This window comes from Euprymna scolopes, chromosome 10, assembly GCF_053919585.1.
Source record: "Euprymna scolopes isolate OS-2025 chromosome 10, ASM5391958v1, whole genome shotgun sequence".
In the NCBI taxonomy this organism is placed as follows: Eukaryota; Metazoa; Mollusca; class Cephalopoda; order Sepiida; family Sepiolidae; genus Euprymna; species Euprymna scolopes.
The window spans coordinates 100,325,252-100,348,663 of NC_136491.1; the positions used below are offsets into that span (position 1 = coordinate 100,325,252).

At 33.4% G+C, this 23,412-nt stretch overlaps 1 protein-coding gene across 1 annotated transcript in view; it reads left to right on the forward strand.

The window, feature by feature from the left end:
• The window catches only part of LOC145286172 (14 kDa phosphohistidine phosphatase-like), a 159,288-nt gene that overhangs the window by 128,867 nt on the left and 7,009 nt on the right, over positions 1 to 23,412 (forward strand). The gene's annotated exons all lie outside the window — the stretch shown is intronic.

Below are 23,412 nucleotides of genomic sequence, written 5' to 3' on the forward strand. Positions count from 1 at the left end.
CGAATACTCAGCAGATCATGGTAATCAGGCTGACTTTGGTGTTGTGGAAGGTCATTCTTTACGTATGACCAAATGAAATAATCCAGCAGGTTCAGGTCGGGGGAGGAGGGAGTGAGAGAAGGGTACAAAGTTATAGCATTCCTCCTTCTGAAGGTAAACCTGGATCTCTTTGATCTTGTGGGCAAGCGCTGAGTCCTGCTGCCTCACCCAGGGTCTGCCACCGGCCACCTGATTGCACCAGGGGATCACCACGCTCTATAGCACATCCAGATTCGCTTTGGTGTTGATTTTCAAACTGATTTCGAAGATGTGAGGTCACATGATGTGGGCCTCACTTGAAACAACACCAAAGACCATAATCGTGGCTGTGTCCTCAAGTGTTGAATCTTCTGGATTTCCATTTGCAGGGTGTTGACAATGGTCCTGTTGTCATAACTTGAATCGGTAGAGCTTAAGTTGTACAGTGGTGGATCTCCGATCTTGCTCATTGAACATTGTGTCACTTTCAAACATGATAGAAGGCTCCTATCTCTCTTGGGGTTTCTACACAACTGGCCAAACTAATAGATGGTCTGCAACAAAAAAAGAAAATCGGTTTTCATCAAACAGAAATGGACCCGTGTTGCCTTTTTTTAGGGCGGCAATTTTATCGTTCCGCCTTGTGCATAAAAATATATAAACCTAACTTATATATAGCATCGAATTTGGTTTCAAAATGATTTCTTATATCTTAAATTTTACGGTTTGACACAAAGGGATTCGTTGTTATGACTCTACAATGAAAACAAAAAAATCGAACTCGCTTAAGAGGCTGGAGTTATTCAAATATTTGATTTATATTTATTTATATATTTATTCAAAAAGAAAAAATTCTTTTAGCATTGAATTTAGTTTTAACAATAATTATATATTAATATATATATATATATAAGAATTACAGTTAAGTTTACCAAAATGATGCAAGATGGTAAAACTAACGTAAATTATAAATATTAAAGAATTAATATTTCTAAAGTAATCTCAACCAGATGTAAAAGCTCAATAAAACCAAATATGAGATAGAGCTTATAATAAGAACAAGTAGTTAATAAAACATGTTAAAAAACACTTTGAAAAAGAGTTAAAAACATATTTAATTTTAAAAAGGAAACACTAAATAAATGGATAGTCCTTAATGCGTGGAGTTTCGAAGAAATACTTTCCTTCTCATCAGAGGGTAGGATTTAGCAAAATGCGGGATCGGATTTTGCTTGCAAAAGTATTAAATGAAACTACAAGTAAGTAATAGATCTTACTTGATAACAAAAAGTGAAGCAGAGGGAATAGGGTGAATAAAAAGTGATTTCACGTGAATGGATAGTCTGGTGAAGGGTAAAATTTCCAATGACGGTAAAATCCAAAGATGCAGAATCCATCTTTGAAGGATATATATTTTACGAGGAATAATTTGCCCGGTGGACAAATTCGCAAAGAAGAAAAAAAAATAATAGTAATGATATTGTCATTCATAAAATTCTGTCTGTATTTGTTTACAATATCATGTCAGCTGATATTTGGGCTTGACGATGAACGCCTTGGAAAAGTCACTTCTCATTAATGTTTAGTTTTAAAATATATACGCAAAGAAATAATTTGCAGCGATTTTAAACGGTACCTCTTCTTTTATCATAAATTGAAGTCATTAATAAGAAAAAATAAAATGGTGAGGTATACCTGAGCTTGAACAGGGGGATCATTTAATCCGTAATCAAATACTCTACCACTGAGTTATATCTTCAGATATCAATAATTCTGTTTTTTTTTTGTTTTTGTTTTTAAGAAGAAATGATTTGCTAAGATTTTATTATCTCCCTTGCCGGTGTAACGTAGAATATTCCCCTGTAAAAATTTTTTTTTTTTTATCTCAAAGAAAGACTACTTTTAGGATCGGATGTTTCGATTTTCAATACTTATCAGATGAATTTCTGCACAAAATATATCTAAGAACACTGCCAGGCATATAAATTACCTTTGTGCGAAATTTGCAAAAGATAGGTTTAGCCGTTTCAGAATCGATGAGGAAGGAAATCACATGTATATATATATATATATATATATATATATATATATGTGTGTGTATATTAATGTTTTTGTTCAATATTGCATTTATAAGTAAGCAATAAACTTTTTGGAATTGAATTGAATTAGGAAGAATTTTTATTCTGACTTAGATTCTGTTTTCTTACGAATATCTTGTTACCAGATTTGATGCGTAGGTGTGACCTCTTATTTGATTACGAAGTCTGTTTGAGATATTTTTTAATGGTTGTTTTTACCCCCCCCCTTCCTAAATCTAAAATGTTTCTTCTGTAAAGATCAGATTCCTCAGCTGTTTCTTTGGCAACAGGTGAAATAGGCTGCGCATTGTTGTCTAGTTTTATCTCGTGGAAGCAAACATCTTGAACTTTTTGTACCTTTAGTTTAACCAAATGTGAAGAAAGGAGCACAAAATCGGTAACGTCAGCAATTGTGTTAACTATACAAAGTTTTCCATGAGTATGGAACAGCAGAAGCGACATAATGTTTTTTTTTGTTTGTTTTTTTTGAAGCTATTGTTTTGCTTTTTTAAACATAAATGAATAATGGAAGTAACATCTTTGTTATAATTTTGTTAGATTTTGAGATTTACACAAATATATATATATATATATATATATATATATATATATAATTATTTTTTTACTATAATAACTATTAAATACCTACAGACACTAGTGTTTCATCCTTTCGGGAATCTTCAGTGCAGGGTGTCACGATTAATACCAGTCAAACGATTCAAACCCCGCATTACGAGACATCTCTGGCTCGATTAGTGAAGACCTAATCCATTCGACTACCATTAACCACGTGAAATAACGTTGAATTTAAACATTTTAATTTTAAATGTTCATTTACGTCAGCCAGAGAGTTATCTAATCATTATACGATGATCTATGCATAAGAGCTAAATTGACCGACTTAATTCAACTGAAAGTGCTCAACGATAAGAAACGAATTTCTTAGAGGGGCTGTCATAATATATATATTTATATATATATATATATATTGATATAAACAAATTTATAAGGCCGCGACGCTGGACATGCTAATGTTTTGGACAAATGGTTAGTTAAAACCACAAGTCCTTGTCAGGCGACTTAAAAAAAAGTTTAAGTTTGTCTTCCACAGAAGAAAAAAAAAAAATAGAAAATTTTTTTTACTGAGACTAACGTCAGGGGTGTGAGTTCCGTTATTATAACGTAACTCACACCCTTGCCGTTAATCTCGCATAGCCAACGCACTGTTCAGACATTTTCAAATACAGCCACTGAGAGACAACGCGCGGATCTTTACTGATTTTTCTTTCTTCAAATTTACAACATGGCAAGAAAAAAGAAGAAAAAAAAAAGAAACAAACAAAATACTGAGGATGGAGTTTGACTCCGAAATATATTTAAATTATAAATTTCAAACAAGTAAAATATTTGTTTATTTTCGTAATATTGCGTTGTGATTTGGCTTTCAAACATACCTGATATGTATTTTATTTTATATTACTGGGATTATTTCTAAATGCTTGTAACTTTTCTAACTTGAGAAATGAAACTAACAAAATGACTCATTTCTGCTCACGTGGCAATATGCCAATTAACAATCTCACGAAATGCAGAGATCTCATCACATGCGAGAAGCAGCATACAATGCATGTCCACCTTGTACTCTTGTATGGCTGCGAGTCAATAATGACGTGATCCTGGGCAGATGGAGTAAATTGTCATTTTCACTGTAAAGGCTTCAAGAAATTACATTGCGTAACGTCTCAACAAGTACAGCCTGTCATCTATTGCCAATCATCTAAAGTGTTTCCTACGTTGATGTCAGAGAGCTGCATGGCAGGCAGCTTTATGGCACAAAGGACACCTGTTGATGATGATTTGATTCTTGTGGCTGACACAAACAAAATGGCAACAGACGTACGTTGAAAGTCATTCACAAAATATTCACTCAACATGAAACCCAAAGACAAAAAATGAAAATAAATAATTTATCACTTTATCCAAAAAAAAAAGTATATTTTTACCCAAAAATGTCTTTATAGTAAATAATGAACAGAATGTGATAGGAGAAAAATCTTTCACAAAAAATAATTTTCTGGACACGAAATTCTCAAATTTATCGTTTTGAGGAATGCATATCTTTATTTAACACTAGCAGGACTATTTAGCATTGCCCGGGACCAAAGTATAACATTTATTCCTTTTCTTTCTTCTTCCCGTTACCCTCATCCTCCTAGTCCTTCTTTGCTCAACCCGTTCTTCTCTCTGGACATACACACGCACATAACTCAAGTTGCCGTAAAGGAAATAAAATAAGAGTTATTTCCTTTTACATGATAACATTAAAAATCGTGTTTACTTCTTGATAACATTAAATAACAGAAATGGCCATTTGACACCCCCTCCCCTCCCGCCAACGAATGAATCTTGTTTTTCTATATTTTAGATATTATTTTTCCAGCGTTACACCGTTCCACTTTATGTAAGACTGTGTAAGATGTTAACTTTAGTCAAAATCGCCTGTTCCTTTCATGGTATTATTTCGATTATTATTCCAATAGAAAACCTATCTAAGAACACTGCCAGGCACAATAAGTACCTTTATGTGAAATTTCATAAAAATCGGCCCAGCCGTTTTAGAGTCCATAGGGAACGGACTTAAACACACACACACACACACACTCACACACACAAAGTTCCTTTAAAGAATAGTAAAGATCAGTTTTAAGTTTACTGATGGATTCCACCTGTCAGCTTAGATGTGTCCTTATTTATTTGCTTCCCCACAAAGGCAGATAGACACAGTGTCTATTTTTAATGTGGAGTAAAACCATCCAGCTCTACAAAAATGGACATTTTGAATTTGAACAAAAATAAAAATTGCTTCAATCTTGAAGGATTTCTCCTCTACTGACCAAGGTTAGAAAAGTGTAGCATCAGAACAGATACTACATTTTCTTTGGTCTGTCACATTCAAGTGGTGAAATGCATGCCGATGTGAACATATGATCTGGGTGGGCCAAGTACAAAGCTAGTCAGATCCATAGCATCACTTTCACTATAGATGTTTGCAACCTTCATGCGGCCCCTTTAAGTACCTGATTCGAGAAAGAATTTGGGAAATCAATGCTAACAAGAGTTCTACCACACCCATGCATATGAATTTAATTTTTATCGCTAAACTAGCAGGGACGCCAGGCATAACCCAGTCATAAAATACACTTAAATATAATATTTTAATTTATGCAGATTTCCTAGGTATTATTATAGTCAGTTTTCTATCGATTCTTTTAAGTTGTGATTTCAAAAATAATTTTTTTTTTAAATATCCATATGACTTGAGTGTATCAGCTTGAATCGAAACCAAAACTTAGGAAGAATATATATATATATATATATATATAAACTTTCCAGTTCATGAAAAATAAATATTAAGAAATTTATGTGCAGAGTTTGAACCTACAGACCATGTCATGCAAAAAAAAAAACATGCTATCAACTTACCCACAGAATTTTCACGGCCTGTTGTTTCTATCATTGTTGCTAAATGACGACATGGAAAAAATGGCTTTATCGATGATAGATAAATTAAAATAACTGTTTCGATTATCAGTAATTATCGAGCGTATTCTGAGACAAAACTTAACTGAGATCACTCTCAGACTTATATATTAAAGTTCTGTAAATTTTAAAGAAAATCTGTTGAGCCGTTTTGGAGTCTATAAGGAACAAACTTTTTCTCAATAACCACGCTTTGGAGTTTTTAAAAATTTTGCATAAACATTAGTCATGGTGAAAATAAATTTTTCACTCGTGGAGGAGGACCCAGCTTGCTCGGTTTGTTTTCTTTTGTTTAAATTTCTTTCTGTAATTAATCTACCTAGGTAACACATTAGAGTTCAGTGAGTCAACTGGCAAAACTATAAGACTGTTACTATGGACCTCCTTCCCCCGGGGGAGTGTTAGGAAGTGATTCATATACAGGATGAGTCACGGGAAATAGATGTTTTTAAGGAAAACTAAACTCTGTGAATATTAAACGGCATCTTAGGCAGGTTTAAAGACTACCTTCCTCACTCTCTATTCTGTTCTAAATTTTTGATTCCAATTCAATTACCAATTTCGATTCTTTTAAAACCTCTAAATATTTAGCTATAGAGTTATTTTATTTATTTGTTTTTTATTTGGGGGGGGTATCGTAAAACCCCATGTAATATGTGCAAACATAAAAAATACATTTATTCTGGGATCTACAGATTTTAGTTTTACTGGTAGTTTAAAATCAAATATTTTATCATTAGTACCAGCAATGAAAAACTAATTAAAAACAAAGACTCGTTTTCGGTATCGGAAACTATGCACAAATTTTTCCGATACCAATACCCCAAAATGTTCCGATTCTGATTTTATGATTTCTGATTCCAAATAATCGTCCCATCACTACTATGTGTGTGCGCACGCGCGTATTCTACTGGACTTTTAGTATTGTACTTAGTCACATGAAGTAGACAACAGGTTTTTACGGTATACGCCAATTTTTTTTTTTTTTTAAGGTGGGGGGGGGGGTGATTTTGGCTCGAGTTGCATTGAAAGGAATTAAGCCGAGCAGGCAGTGTTAATTGACAGCTTTTGTTTCGTTTTCCTATCTCTTAATCATTTGCTTGTTAGCTGCCAGTCAGCCATGAGAGAAAATCTTTGTGTGATTGTCATTTGATCGTGTCTGTTTCTTGCAATTTACGTCTCGCCGAAGAATTCTGTACCTGCTTAATCACACATTTAAAATGTCACAGAAGACATTAGATTCTTGGCTTTCTCAACCATTCATGTGGACAACCGCGTAAACACATGCATCACTGCTGCCTAAACAATGAAGCCGAGGTGCGTGTTGGGGAAGGGGGGGGGGCGGCAGAATCACCCACTGTGTCTTGCCAGAATATCTTGCAACTTAACAGAGTATAAGAAACCCGGAAGCAGAATAAAGCGGTTTTGTTTTATCTATATTATATTTCTCTTTGTTTGTCTGTCCGTTCCACTTTTTTTTTTTTTTTTTTTTTTTGACAACTTATTGGAGTGGTCTGGCTGAAATTTTGTATAGACCTCTGATATGATAAAGTGCGGCGAACTAGGTATTATGGTATCCATTCAAGGCACAGTTAAAGATTAATAGAGATTAGACATAAATAATCACTACATAAATAAGGCATCTATAACCGTCTTTCAACTATCAATTTGGCAGAAAGCACTCGTTCTGAGTCAATGGCGTATAACTTTTGCACATTTTTTTTTAACTGGATAAAAAGTTTAATTAAGCTTGTAATTTTGCTTACATATGGACTTAAAAATGTCTTCTATCTTTATATAATGGAGATTTGGTTTCTGTCTGTAACCAAATATTTAGTGAATGTTTATGACTCTACATCCCCCCACCCTTGAAAAATACTAAATAAGAATTTAACGATGAGTGAAGAAATCCATGAAAAATTAAAAAATCAGAGAGACTGGTTTTCATTAATGCTGTGACATTGCATTGCATAATCAAGACGAACATGGTTGTATAATTAGCAAAACGGTATTAACAAAAAAAGTATGTTACAGAAGTGTACGTCAGGTTTCTGGGGGGGGGGCATAACTACCACAAATCACACTATTTACTTTCATTCCAACCGCAGGAACAAGTGACATAGTCAGGAAGGTAGGGAAAATCAAGCCAACATTTCTAAAGGAGAAGCACTCTGGCCTATTAAAAATTGCCTGGGCAGCTCTGTCTGCATTCCCGGTCAGGGCATCTTAGGCAATATGCAATAAACTTACTCTCCATGAAAGACAAGAGGCAAGAGTAGACCTCCTAGGACTACCCAGAACGAATGGCTCAGCCCACCAGATAAAAAAACTACCGAAATGACCTAGTTCCTGCTAAACTGATTGTTGAGGTTGGAACCTTGACTGGCATGTGTCCAGTGCCAAATAAAAAGCATGAGTTGCTGCCACAATGTTTAGCTGTAACTGTATTTGTTTCTGGGTGAGTCCATTTATTCCGGAAATAGGTAGATCAGTTTACTCCATAATAATTTAAAAAGAAACTCTCTGAATCTGAAATATTCAGTGCTTAATTAATAATATTACAAAGAATTTTAAAAAATGTGTGTGAATGTGTCCATGCAAGTCATAATTGTCCACTTGTGGTGGTTCAAAGTTATTGCTCAATTTCGACACTGGTTGCAGTGTCAATTGTGTAGTCTCAGTCAATGCTGCAACAGAATAATTTTAATCTCCAAACAAAATTACAATATGTAACGAAGGTTTATTTCTTAAAAGTTACAATGATACTCGTTTTCTTCCACTAAACAACAAACTTACAAATCAAGACAATTCCTTAACTGAGAGTTCAAGGCTCATATTGCTTGGCAAGATGCATAAATCTCAACTAACCAGAAGACATTTAGAAAACTAATCAACCTGCTCTTCCCTGTCCATCTGTTGGAATATATATAAAATCATCCTTTGTGGTTGACTATCCAATTAACCACTCTAGACAGTTAATCTGCTGCTGATCTATAGACATAAAAATATTACAGTCTGGATGGCCATTACATTTGGAAGACACTAAGTGGATTATAACCACAACAGGTAACCTCTTAATGTATAGAACCATTACTTTTTCTAGTGGATAAATCCAATACTGAGTGTTCAAAACTCCAGATCAGATATATTTCCAATTTTTTTTTTTTTTTTTCATGTAGTTTTTCTTCTCTTGGTCAAATATTTCTCGTTTGAAGCAAGCCTATTATTTGCATGTATAGCAAACAGGCAACATTGCAAAACCTAGTGCTTTTTTTTTTTTTTTTTTTTAATTTTATGAATGTAAATTTTTTTTTATCCATTCATAAACAGATTTAAAATAAGCATTACTACTATCAACAATAGCTATTGTTGTTTTAAGATCAGAAACATTAAGAAGGGTTGCAATATCTCTATATATGAAGTAGTAGCGTTCGTGTCTGTGTGTACAACTCTCATGACAAAATGTGGCATGATGATGGTCCCCCACCTAGGGATGGTGCGCACCATTTTTCAAGGTCAAAGCCCATGTATATATACTCTCCTACAGCCCACACCACTGGACCGATCATGACCAAACCTAATATGATGGTCTCCGACCTAGGAATGGTGCACACTATTTTTCAAAGTTAAAGATTAAGGTCATATTTGGTGTGGCTCCCCCACCCAGGCATGGTGCACACCAAGTTGAAGTTTGCCACCATCACAGAAGCCGCCATCACAGCGCCAGTCAACTTCCTTATGAATTTGAATCAGATCACCCTCCTCCACCCCCTATCTCCTTAACCAATCTTTATAGTTCATTGTTGGATTTCAGTCACTTCAGGAGGTAGTTAAAAAAATTTTAAACACCTTAAGCAATAGTTGCTCTTACAGCATCCACTTACTGCAAGGGTGCCCGCGAAGTAGGTATCCAAGCATACAGCAAAGTCCTGCACAAAAGCTGGTATCTTTGCTAGTTTTAATATATAATTCTACCGTTCTTACCTTCGTACACACTGAATTGGAAACAACTTTGTCATTCGTATGCATGATTAAAATATAAAACAACCAAGGACTTCTCATCTATCGATTACGTTTTCACAAGATCGTTTCCCTGACAGCTACAACATGGTCATCTTCAAATCCAATGTCAATAAACATTTGTCATGAATCGTCCTCATGATCCTCATCATTCAAATGACAATCTGTCCATCTCATTAACACTAATCCACAAGTGGCTTTTAGTCTTCATAAGAGGTGAGTGAATATTAAAAAAAAAAAATTAATTTAAATTATTTTCATTTATTAAAAGTATGAAAAAAAAATCTCTTGGCACCAAATTTGACATTAAATTGATTTTTTTTTTCTAAATTTTTTAAATGACGATTGATTATTTAGATTTTTCAAACTAAAGTTTTCACCTCCAGTGCTATTTTCACAATGTTTCAAATGTTGATGTAATCTTCGACTTTCTTCAAGTGTACGATGTTGAACGTTGGGAATCTGCATGGAATTTTGAACAAACCCCCTAATTGAATCCACAGGGGTAGCATGCTCTTGTTCCGTTAGCCATGACTGGCTAGAAGTGGTATTTTGAGTGTCGACCACAGTGAAGATTAGACCTTCAACCTCCAGAAAAGTTTAACTTACAACTGAATTTAAAAAAAAATATTTTATCCACTATCCATGGATTAAATAAAGGGTTTTGTTAAAAATTCCATGCCGATTCCTGAGTTCGACAGAAAGATTTCCAAATTCAACAAGATAAACCTGAAGATCGAAAATTACATCATGTGAAACGTGAAAAGAACACTCAAGATGAGTTCTTATGTTTTCCATTTTGTGGTGTTTTTTAAATGTAGAAATATCGGATCTGTTACTATTACACACACGTGCCAGCACGATCTCCACATAAAAACTGTAAAACTCAACATTGAGTAAAAAATAGAAAAAGGGTCCATAATTCACTGAAGATGACCAGGTATCAACCGAAATATTTGACGTGTATTATCATTTATTGAAAAAAAAAAAAATAAATCTCTTCACCCCGAATTTGGCTTTAAAAATCTAAATATAGATTCCATGAACAAAGCTTCTTTCTTAGAACTGCACGCCTGTGAAACTCTTTTCTGTTTGCTTGCTTTCCAGCTGACTACAATCTGATTGTCTTCAAGTCCAACGTAAACAAGTTCTTGATGAACCGTCCCCCTAAGTAATCCAATTTACAAAATTTCCACTACTACACTATAATCACATTGACTAATGTATACCCAGTTACCCTTATCCTCGAGTGGCCTCCGAGCTTTGATAAGTGGATATTCCTGTAAAAAAAAAAAAAAAAAAATTCTGTTTTCAATTCTGCTGTGCTTTTTAAATGTAGAAATATCTGATCTAGTTACAATTTTTGTTAATATAGTTTGCTTTATAGCATATCAACTCTTTTCAGCTTATTTCAAACTGAAATACGATATCTGTTGGAAATAATCCATTTAACAAAAACTTGCGAGACCATAGAGAAATGTTTGTACCTTTTTCCAATGCTATTACATATGTAGTAGATCCGTGAGAGGTGAGGAGGGTCTCTTCAGTAAATGTTTACTTAGGCAGCAGATAAATACTAGCTGCTTACAGATCCTACCATTTAAGAAAGCTTTGGATTTCATTTTTTGTTGCTATCGTTGAATAGGTAATTGTTGGGTCGGTCAGTCAGTACATTTAATTGACAATATTGCTTCATAGGTACATGTATCCATATTATTACTTTATCTTAAACTAGCGAGGGGTCCCCGGCGTTGCCCGGGTGTTTTTCGGGGTATGTGAAAAAAACCCGAAGCGTTGACGACGCGCAGTTGGGAAATAGTAAAGTGTTAAAAAAACAAACAGGTGCGCGTTTTTGATTGACGTGACGGCGATAGGTATTCAGCAGTTACGATTTTGTGCGGGACAGTTTTGAATAAATCGGTTTATTTGTTTTTAAAAACCCGCTCCCTGTTTATTACGAGGAGCGAAATGAAAGCTACCGTCTGATATGACGAAGTCGACATTGAACAAACGTTACTTAGCTCTCTTGAGACAACTGGCCAGTGATTAGAGTCGAGTTTCGCTTTTTTTTTTCTTTTTTTTTTTTTAATACCGAAAACCGAATGTAACGCGTGCCGATGGGGGAAATGTCGAATAATTAACGTTTGAAAGTCAATAAAATTAAATAGACAGGCGAGCTCCGTGGGTAACTCTGAGATATTACAATTTATAGATGATATAAAAAGTTTTAAAAAGTTGTGAACCGAGCATCATCTTTTTTCTTTACTTTTTCTTTTCTCTACTTTGTTCTATTTTTTTATTCTATTTTCTCCATTTTCTTTTCTCTATTTTCTTCTATTTTTTTTCTATTTTCCTTTTTTTCTATTTTCCTTTTTTTCTATTTTCCTTTTTTCTATTTTCCTTTTTTCTATTTTCCTTTTTTCTATTTTCCTTTTTTCTATTTTCCTTTTTTCTATTTTCCTTTTTTCTATTTTCCTTTTTTTTTCAGTATACTAATATATGTATACACTTACACATTTTACTTTTTTCTTTTTTTTTTTTCGCGCGTGTGTATGCGCGCGCAGTTATTCAACTGGTTTCTTCGAATTGCCTTTTCATTCAATCTTTAGTTTGTTTTTAAAGCTTTTTGGCCTTTTTTTCCCCCAGATTTCATTGTTTTGTTCCACACCTCCTCCTCCCACGCTCAAACTTAATTACTGTTTTCTCCATAACAGCTCTGCCTATTATCATGGCTAAAGATTAATCAGGCTTCTTCTTTTTATCTTCGCTTCTGTGAGTTTTGCACTCGTTAGATACTCGGAATGGAATGGATGCTCTAAAACAATTCAACGATACATTTATCTTTTCTTTTTTTTCTATTTTTTATTTTTTCCATTATTCTATTTTTTGAGTAAAATTAAGTTAAACAAGCAGGAAAAAATAGTGAGAAACAATATATACGGATATGTTTTCTTTGTGTAAGTCCAAAGTTTAACTTAAAAAAAAAAAAAAACTACAGAAAAATCTTTGTTATACATACCCGTCACGGCACAAAAATCACATGAATTGATTAACATTGATTTTAACAAAGAAACTTTATAAGGAAGCGGGACGTTATTTTGATCCACCATAATTAATAAAAAGAAACAATTCAATTCGAACTATCGAGATTTAAAAAAAATCAGCCTATATTTACTAAAAACTATTATTTAAATTACTAAAAATTGTAAAGTTATTTTCTATATAAAGAAAAAAAAATACTTGGTCAATTTTTTTCTGGAATATAACATTTCCATTCCTTGACGGGTACATCAAGATTTTTCTGTATTTTTATTTTATTTTAATTAGGTTTAACTCTGGACTTGTGCCCTTTTCTCATTAAAAAAAATCATTGGATATCATTTTTTAATGAACAATTTTTGGAGTGGGATGGAATTATCATGTTCAGTTTAACGTGCTGACATGCATTAGACAGCTTTAAGGAATTGATTTTCAAACTAACCCTGACCAGGTCTTTATTTATCCCTCTTTCCCTCATGTACATTTTTATCATTTCTTTTCATGGTTTCCTTGGTCTTCCCTTATAAACTGAACTCATTCTATCAACTGTTCTACATCTGCTAACCCAAGAACTCTGATCCATTATTTTCAATGTGACCATACCATCAAAGTCTCCTGCTTTGCACACATCTCTCTATATTTTCCAGATTTAATCTTCTCAGATCATTAGAACTAAGCCTGCCTTTAGGACTCGCATTTCACATCCATTGAATCATTCTAGTGTCGTTTCTCTCCATGCACCGCATCTCCTCAACCTTTATTGGCCAGGTTTCATATTCATACATTATCAGACTGCATACATATGCTCAAGACTCTTCTCCTTGATCTATGGTGGTAATGTTCTGCTGGTTAGAATCTTAAAATCTCCATCTATTTCAACAATAAATATTTTTTTTAATTTGAAAACCAAATATTATTTTATTAAATGATGAAAATCATTTTTTTTTTTACACGTTTTTTCAAAGCGGACTGTTTATATATATATATATATATATATATATATATATATATATATATATTAGTAGATTTGTAAATAATAAATAATTTCTTTTTTGAAGACAAGGACGGATGACACAGGTCAGGGAAAACATTTTTTTATATAACATAAATAGGTTAGCCTAATCAATCTAGAAAAAAAAAAAAAAAAAAAAAAAACTGGATCCAATATCCGGAACATTTTTTGTTTAAGGGAGGTGGTGTATTTGATCAACACTACTAGGGAGCCATGATTTAATATACTGTTTTGTTTTTAAATTATCCGGAATGGTGTTTCATGGTAAACAACTGATGATCCCTGAAAACTTTAGACGTTTATGAATTTGTGAAAGCAAGTTGATTCAATGATTGAAGGAGATTAAATGACTTTCTAACAAAATAATTTTCCAACGAAAGATTAAAAATTAAATTAAAAAATATGTATATATAGTTTCCACGGTTAAAAAAGCTTCCAATATATATTAGTGATGAGACGATTCCAAAATTTTTCCCGATTCCAATACAAGTACCGATTCCGATTCTGTTAAAATTTCTAAACATTAAACTCGAGATTTGACGCTTTTTAAAGATGTTCAAATAACTGTACCCCCCCCCCTCCATGTAACGTCCGTATGTTTTGTAAAACGTATACTTGGGAGAATAGATCTTATTAAATATCTTTCTCAAATCTTTTTCTTGTAATTGATTGAAAATTGTGAGACAAGAATTTATTTATTTTTTTTTTTGCCGTTAATGCTATTTGAAATTTCCACAAACAATTGCGATTGGTATGCAAAATAAGAAAACTGTAGGAACAGAACAGTTAAAGTCCTCGCGTGTCAAGAATGATGTTTTACATAATAAGGTACTATTTAGAAATACATTCTTAACATTAAGAGATTTCTGTTAACTATTCTGTACCTTTCCTCTTGGAAAAAAAATGTTCATATTTTATTTCTTACATTTATACACATTTGGTCGATTATTAGGATTGATTTGCATTACACTAAAAGAATTACAAAAATGAATAATAATAATAGCAGCAGCAGCAGCAGCAAATAGATTAACATCTTCAGCTAAACCACTTCCCAAAAAATGAGATTCTACTTTTTTAGATGATTATGTGGCGGAAAAAAAAAAAAAAAAAAAAAAAAAAATTATTTTAGAATTTCAAGTAAGAAAACGGTTTCACACATAAAATCAACATAAAATGATAATCATTTTCAGTCCATTTCAATTTTTTAATCTTGTGTAATCGCTCAAAAATCGAAAATTAAACAAAATACTCATAGGACATAACATTTTTGATCGATTGTTAAAATTTATTTGATGTGTTTCTATCAGCGTTTGTTTAATTTTCAATTTTGAGCGGTAATCAATGATTCTTCTGCAGGGGTTATTGGGTAGCCATTTTCTTTTTAAATTCTAACTCGAAGGTTTGTTTTGAACCAAAATCGCTTTGAAATCTTGGCGGTAGCGCAAAGGAAGATGGAGACGATAATGTTAAGCATCACTCTACAAGACAGAAAGACAAGCATCTGGATCCACCAACAAACAAGGGTTATTGACATCAATACTTCCATCAAAACATCCAAACACAGATAGGCAGGGCACATAGCCAGACAACATGACAACAGATGGTCCATCAGGACAACGGAATGGACACCTCATGAACATAAGAGGCCAAAGGGAAGACCAAGAACGATATGGAGGAATGACCTGATACAACACATGGGTCCCACATGGCAGTGAATAGCTCGAGACAGAGTTAGATGGCTAAAGTCCAGGGAGGGGTTCCTCATTGAGTGATAAAACCTTTGTTGATTTGATTTGATTAGACTTTAAAATAAGGAATTGGATATTTTGGAATTTGGAGTGTAGATTGAAATTTTCAGAATCTTAAGCATCTGAATTAGATCTTATATCTTCAGATTCCCCAATCTTAGTTGCCATGTTACAGCAACACAAAACACACTATATATTTGCATTTAGATGCTTAAAATATAGAAAGTGAGGTTCACAAAGAAATTATTTCCCTTGAAATATCTTCAAGTTATCTTCTCTGATTTGTTCTTTTGCCAGACATCATATATACAGGTAGCAGCTATGCTTCTTCGAATATATTCAACTGTGACTTTTTTTAGTGGGGACATTTATCATTCCTACATATTATTATCAAAGTAAATCTATATAACTTTTACAACGTCCATGCATCTCTCTGTAAATTGTTTGCCCTTGCAATACATGCTCTTTCAATTGTGTTTGGGACATTTAACATTGACTTCTCATTATTTACTCTCAAAAAGTGTAAAAAGTGGATTTTAGATTTATTTTCAGCAGCCTCATAACTCTCACTTCCCTTATTTTCTTCTTTAATTCCCACATTCCATGAACAATGTTTCTGATGAAGAGGGAAGAATAGCTATTTTCTGGGTCGAAATCCATTTATCTCGCACTCATCGTTGGCTGTTTTTTGTTTATTTGAAGTGTGTGTGTATTTTAGCCTTTTACATCATGCCTTGTCTGGAGGGATTTCCATAAAAAACTGTCTGATTTATACTTTTTTTTTTTTTTTGATCATGTTTTATTTGCACCTCTGCACCTCTTATGTTTGTTCTTGAAACAAATATATATATATATATATAGAGAGAGAGAGAGAGCAAAGAAGTAACTAAAGCACTAGGTTTTATTATGTCTATAACAAATAAATATAAATTGACAGTCTACGTTTGGTGCATGGAAAAATAGTATACTTGAATGCATGAATAAAAAGGTTGAACGTATAAAAAAATTTAAACACCCTAAAAAAACTAATCCTCTTCTTAAAAATTCAAAAATGCTTAATGCTTTTTGAGTCTTTCTCGAAATAAAGACGAAACGTTGAACATATAACTCTGTTTGTTCCTATATATATATATATATATATATATATATATATATATTAGGGTTGGAACGATTAATTGGAATCAGGAATTGGAAAAATCGAAAGTTTTTAGGGTATAGGAATTGGAAAAAGAATTATCTATCTTCTGATGCCAAAAATGATTCCTTTAATCATCATTTTTTTTATTTGATTTTGCTTAAAACATTTCACTACTGGTACTAATAATAATAATAAATATTTGCTGATTTCAAACTACCAGTAAAGATAAAATCTATAGATCACCCCTCCCACAAGTGTATTTTTACATTTGAGAAAATATATGCACATTTAACGTGTGTTTTTACAATAATCAGGGGAAAAAATAGCAACTTTATAATTAAATATTTAGAGATCTATAAAAAAAAAAAAAAATTGGATTCGGAAATTGTATTGGAATCGTCCCATCACTGATATACAAATTGTATGATATATTATATATTGTGCTGATGAGACTATATTTAAATAAACTTGATATCTTCCCTGAAACGATTGTACACTATCCCTGGTTGTTTTTTATCTTGATTTCTTTGAACATGTAAACGAACATATATTAGTTTATAAATGTATCTCCTATTTAGTCTTCTATTGCTCTAGAGTATCTAACTTCCCTCTGTTGAGCTGGTTATACATATCTGCAATATTCCGGACGACTGGTTATAATTCATATGCTTCATCCTACATTATAAGGGTTAGCTATATAATTAATCACCCGGTGTTCTCTTGTTCTGGCTTCAGATCATTATTTTATGGGTGTGGGTGTATGCATATGTCTCTCACTGTATCTTTCAAAATTCTCAGTTTCTTTTCATATGTCTACCATTACTTATCACCTTCCAGGTGGGACTGACTCTCATAATAAAGAATTAGAGTAATGTTGTCAGTATGGGTTCTTTCCTTATTCTTCCCTACCCTTCATTTTGTGAAGATTAGCTCACCCACTAAGAGCCTCGCCCTGCACACACATCTGGCAACTTATCCTGATAGAAGTAAATTTCCCAGGAATGAATCGGAGGGGTGGGAGGTGGGGGTATTCTTTGGAAGTTGGAAGTCCTCACAGGAAGTTTGTCTGTTTGAGATAACTAACTTCCTGTCAATTAGTAACCCCCTTACCCTAGCTTATCACCTTTCCCCACACCTTAAGTGGCTAACAATAATTGGTTTGACAGAGTAATGGTATGTGGTGAGGATTGAGGTTCAAGTCGCTAACTTCATCCGTCTTCAATTTACCTTACCCCATAGTGATCAGGTAAATCCTGTTAGGTATTCAGGCAAGTGTTAACATGTCAAAATCTCGTTGGCACTGAAAAGAACCAAATGTGGTATTATTCGTAGAATTTTTATCAGTTATCATATCCAAAATATTCTCTGGTTCTACCAGATCAAATTGTCTGAAGATACTGGCTTTCTAACCTAAAATGCACCAAACATTTATGATTATTTTTTTTTTCCTTTCCCATTGCAAATGGTCCTGGATATGACCTTAAACTATATCCAGTGGTGAGGCCCCAGCTTGTGGGCTTTGGGGAGTATGGAGCCACCCTTTAATTGCCATTGCTCCCAGGTCCACTCTGACCCTGAGTGGTAGTACCTGTTAGGGTCCCAACTATGGGTTAAATAGAAACCGACATGAAAACAACAAATATATTCTACTAAAAAAATTTTCTTCAAAATCTTTGGATTCGGCATTAAATAACCTGAAAAGGGTCGATAGGCCGTAAAACAAAAACAACCAACCAATTGCAAAATTCAATAATGTTCTAGAAAGTCAAAAACAACAATTTTCTTAAAGTTCTGAATTTTTTAGATGAGGACTAATTGTTTATATTACTTGCATTGATCGGACTATTGTTGTTTTTTTTTTTTTTGTTAAAAAATCTTTTTTTTTATTTATTCCATTTTCACCCCAAACAAGGCATAGTGCCACTTTGATGTAGAGGGCTACTATCGAGGACATAAGTTGCAGGGATACTATGTAGGGAGTTGAGCAGAGAGATATCTGTTTACATTACACTTGAACTTCTGAATGTCAGTACAGTTAGGAAAGCAGGAACTCAGAAGGGAGTTCCACAGTCTAGCAATTCTGGGGAAGAAACTATTAGAGTAGAAGGCTTTCTTACATCTAGGGATCTCCACTGCATAGGGGTGGGATTTTGCTGCTTGTCAGGTTTGGCGGGGGTATTTACGTTGAGGGGGTAAAAGGGCTCATCGGAGCATTCACCATTAAAATACTTGTAGAACAGGCAGAGGGATGCAACATTATGTTGATAGAACAGAGGTTGAAGCTTAGATGACAGATTGGTGACTCTTCTGAACCCTGTTCAAGAGCGAGAGACTAGTAGCAGATGCACCAGCCCAAATGTGACAACAATACTCCATACATGGGCGAATGGTGGCCTTGTAGAGATACAGGATACTTTCAGGCGTAAGTAGCTTTCTATCATGGTAGAGGGAGCCCACCTTCTTCACAGCAGCCTTGGCAATGCTCTTAATGTATCTATCCCAGCTCATGTTCTCTGTGAATGTTAGGACAAGGAGTTTGAAAGAAATACATTCAGGTAATGTCATTAGTCGTAGCTGAGTGTTATTTGTACAATGTTTCGGTCGGATTGGCCTTCGACTGTTCTCAGACATGTTAGTTGTCAACCAATTTTTTTTCAAATATGAAACAGTAACCATAATATAGAGACTAACTCAAGGAGTACGAAAATATCTATAGAGCTAGTAACTTTTCTTTTTTTCTTTCTCAAACAACAACCAACATGCCTGAGGATGATCGAAGGTGAATCTGACTGAAACGTTGCACAAATAATGTTCAAGATGAGAACAATAGTCTGATCAATACAAGTAATATAAACAATTTTATTCTACAAAAAAAAAAAAAAAAAAATCAAACCAAACACGATGAATGCAAAATATTTGAAGATGTAAACAACTTGAACCATAAACACTTTTTCAAAAATGACTGGATTCAACATTAAATAATCCAAAAAGGGTTGATATGCCGTAAAACAAAGCAAGCAAACATAAGTATTGGTCTATGTAAAATATTTTCTAACTTGTATCCAATCTGAAAGCACAAGATATATAGGCTAGCCCAAAGGTCACCACACTTAAATATTATTAAACCTTGAATAAAAAAGTATTAAGCAAATGTTCATTAGTAAAATTTCACAATCGGATCAACTAATTCCCTGATTTTCTCAAGTATTCACAGAATAGGCATTCCAAACGGTTTTTTTTTTTTACAATTCCGAGTATTAGGTTTTATCATAGAAACTAAATTTACTAATAACCCGACGGTGCTCCACATGACGATAATTTCTGGCTTTCTATGAGTTTTAAGAACTTCTAGCTTTTTCTTGTGCAGTGTGAAAGTCTTGCTCTCTTTTTTTTATGTTTGCTTCTAAGTGCAGGTCATTAATTTTATTTAGAGAAATTGTGTATTTTAGTTAACATTTTCAAAATATAATAGAATACTTTTCACTTGTGCTCAAAATTCCAAATTGAAACAGATACTGAGAAAAAGAAATTTTTTTTTTTAATGACTGTAAATAAATGCAAATAAAATTTCACTTTAGAAAACTAATTGAGTGAGAAATGTAAATGAAACATTTTTTTTTTTTTTTTTTTTTTGCATAATTTCAAATGAAACAAGTTTAGATTTTTATTATTTTTTTTCCCCCTTCAGTTATATATACATAAATATATTTGAGTGTGTATGCGTGTGTGATGACTATACCAAAAAATACTTGGGATGATAAGAAAAGGATAAATTTAAAATCCGTATAACTTCCAAAATATGGATAATTTGATATTAAAAAAAATGTCAAATTCACTTAATCCAATAGAAAAAGGATAATTGACCCCTCCCCCAAATCTAACATGTTTTGGGTGCGTAATCAATCATAAGAAGTGAAAAAGTAGGAGGTCAAAGGACATGTCTAATGTGTCCCTCTTCTTCACTCAAACAAAGATGGCTTTTAAAGTTCTGAATTTTTTAGATGAGGGTTGATTGTTTACATTACTTGTATTGATCGGACTATTGATCTCATCTTAAACGTTATTTGTGCAACGTTTCAGTCGAATTGTCCTTTGTTGTCTTCAGGCATGTTGGTTGTTTGGAAGAGAGAAGTTATTAACTCTGTAGATATTTTTCGTAGGAAAACATTGTACACCCTTAAAATTTCGGCGATGAAAGGAAGATAATCCCGTATCGATCTTTATTAGTTGCCTCCCCTTTTGTCAACCAATTTTTTCAAACTCGAAACTATAACCATAAAATAGACTCATTCACAGAATACAAAAATAACTACGCAGCTAGTAACTTTTCTCTTTTCTTTTCCAAACAACAATCAACATGCCTGAAGATGGGGTCCTGGATATGACCTTAAACTATATCCAGTGGTGAGGCCCCAGCTTGCGGGCTTTGGGGAGCGTGGAGCCACCCTTTAATTACCATTGCTCCCAGGTCCACTCTGACCCGGAGTGGTTGCACCTGTTAGGGTTCCAACTATGGATTAAATAGAAACCGACTTGAAAACAACAAATATATTCTATTAAAATGTTTTTCTTCAAAATCTTTGGATTCGGCATTAAATAACTTGAAAAGGGTTGATATGCCGTAAAACAAAAACAACCAACCAACCAGCCTGAAGATGGTCAAAGGACAATCCAACTGAAACGTTGCACAAATAACACTCAAGATGAGAACAGTCTGAAGTAATATAAAGATGGCTTTTCTTTGACGAATGATGTCTTTCTTTAACTCCTTTTCATTTCTCAAATTCTTCAGTGCAAAGACATCCTTTTATTTGAAAAATGGCAAAAAAAAAAAAAAAATGGCAAAAGAAATAACTATCGTAGAGAAAAAAAAAATGATCCAATTGCAAATATTAGATATAGTTGTACCTAGCAAAAATTGTCAACATAAATCCAGTTAGAGAAGCTTTTAATTGTAAAAAAAAATCAGGTAAAAAATCAGGTAAAGAATTGATAGTATTAATCCAGTCAGGATCAGCAGAGAATTGTTCCCTTCTCTTGTCAAGAAGAAAACCTATGATTGAAGAATTCAGATTCAGTATATTTTATCCAACGATTCTGATACCTGATTGGTTTATTTTTTATCACCCTCAACTATAAATATAATCGTTCAAATATTTCTGCTCATACTAGTGTTGGGATGATTAATCAGAAAGATTGGAAGATTTGAGCGTATCAGAATTGGAAAAAATTGATACTTATTTTCCAATGCCAAAACGATTCTTTTGTCTTTTTTATTATTATTTGATTTTGTTTAAACCAAAATCTTTCACTGCTGGTAATAATGATAAAATAATAAACATTTATTTATTTTAAATCACTAGTAAAGCTAAAATTGATAGATCATCCTCTACAGGGGTATTTTGATGTTTAGGAAAATTTCTGTGTGTTTTTACGAAAATCAGAGGAAATAACAATCTTATAGTTAAATAATTACAGATTTATAAAGAATCAGAATCAAGAATTTATCACAGAATTGGTAATTGTATCGGAATCAGGAAAAATATTGGGATCGTCTCATCACTAGCTTGTACCCTAACAGGATGCCAAAAAATATTGCAACACTCTACATTAATTTTATCACGTTTAAATTTTTTTTTCTCGTTCAAAGAACGTTTTCTTTTATAATTTCCAAAACTGCAAATAAAACACTAGTCATGTCTGCATAAAATAGAAATAAAAATTTTTGAATCCATATTCAGAAATATTCGAGGTGGCCTTTCATATTTCAGCAAGGTAACTGTTAAGCCACTCAGTATATTTGTTTATTTATTTTTCACGGGGGGGGGGGACTTATCAAGGCCAAGAGCCACTTGAGGATAAAGGTTAATGAGAATGATTATCAACCGGAAAATTAGGAATACTATGGGAGTATTAACATTAATCAGCTGTATGACCGTAGTTGATTACTTTTTGAGGCAGTCCATGACAATTTGTTGCCATTCTAGTTGGTGAGAACCTAGTTGTAATCATCAACAAGGAAGCAGTCCTGCAGCAATGTGTTTCACAGTGGGGAAGTCATTACAAATTTCACCTGCCAGTAGACATAGGTAAAGAGAAAAAGTCCTTTTCTGTTGTGTTAGGAAGAAGAGTTCTTGCTGTGAACGTTTTACAAGGAAGCACCAGAGATTAAAGATAAACGTACTCATCCCAGAATGGAATCATAAGACAGACACATTTGTATCCTTTAATAAGAGGAAGGGTGTTGGACATTCATCATGATATTTAGTTTAATGTCTGTTTCATATTATGGCATGTGTTGAACAGCTTCAAGAAATTGACTTACAAACAAGCTTATCTCTGACCTGGTCTTTATTTTTCCCTCTTTCTCTAAAGTCGATTTTTATCGCTTCCTTCCATGTTTTCCTTGGCTTTCCTCTGTGACCTGAATTGACTCTCTTAACTATTCCACATCTACTAAACCAAGAACACTCGTACATTCTTTTAACGTGACCATACTATCAAAGTCTCCTGTTCTGCACACATCGCCCAATACTGTCCAAATTTAATCTTCCTTAAAGGAAACAAAATGGATATCATGTTTCTGAATTTTTGAGATGATTATTAATGATTTGTATTATTTGGATCATTCGAACTACTGTTCTCATCTAAAGTGTTATTCACACAACGTTTCAGTCGATGTAACCTTTGACATTCTTTAGGTGTATTTTGTCAAACTTGGGAATGTTTTTATTGAATTCCAGAATCTGCTTGGAATTTCGAATGGAACCCTTTATTTAATCCAAGGGAATAGCATGCTCTTCTTCCGTCAACAATGAC